A 565-nucleotide genomic window follows, 5' to 3' on the forward strand; every position below is an offset into this window, starting at 1 on the left:
TTTTTTAAAATCGTAACATGAGTACCCTCGACGTAATGTACTTTCACCACATTTTGAGTTACCTTAAATAATTAAATACTTTATTAATAAAAAATATTGTTGAATTTGATTTATCAAAAATAGAATTTAACATAACTTTTTAAAAATACCTTCTGCAAACCGTAATCCTCTTCGATCATGGGTATATACAACGGGTCTGTAGATTTTAGCAATATTATGGGAGATTAATAGGTGGCAATGTGAAAGGATCGTACTCCTGAATAGCGGATAAGTGTTTGTAAACTGTTGTACAGAGAGTCTTTAAATTTGCATGTGAGAGTGACGAATTCATGGTTAAGAACTGTTTGGCGAAAATATTATATTTCTCTTCCCAGGTATTACATTTCTTCAATTTCATTAGAATCTACCAAATAATACGTTTTATTTTTATATAGTATATAAATTGCACTTCAAAATAAGAAACACTTGAAATATAAAAACATAAGACAGGTCAAAATTAAGATATTGATTCTCATAAAAAATAAATATATATACACATTATAAATATATTATAAATTAATTTCAA

General features: G+C 26.4%; 1 long non-coding RNA gene across 1 annotated transcript; it reads right to left on the reverse strand.

Moving 5' to 3' along the window:
* Positions 1–7: 7 nt before the first annotated feature.
* On the reverse strand, positions 8–399 carry LOC105461895. Its single transcript, XR_975993.1, has 2 exons — positions 150–399; positions 8–62 (listed from the first exon to the last, which is right to left on the reverse strand). It is a non-coding gene; the product is annotated as an uncharacterized LOC105461895 (long non-coding RNA).
* Positions 400–565: the final 166 nt, after the last annotated feature.

Source organism: Wasmannia auropunctata, unplaced genomic scaffold, assembly GCF_000956235.1.
Source record: "Wasmannia auropunctata unplaced genomic scaffold, wasmannia.A_1.0 LD275625.1, whole genome shotgun sequence".
In the NCBI taxonomy this organism is placed as follows: Eukaryota; Metazoa; Arthropoda; class Insecta; order Hymenoptera; family Formicidae; genus Wasmannia; species Wasmannia auropunctata.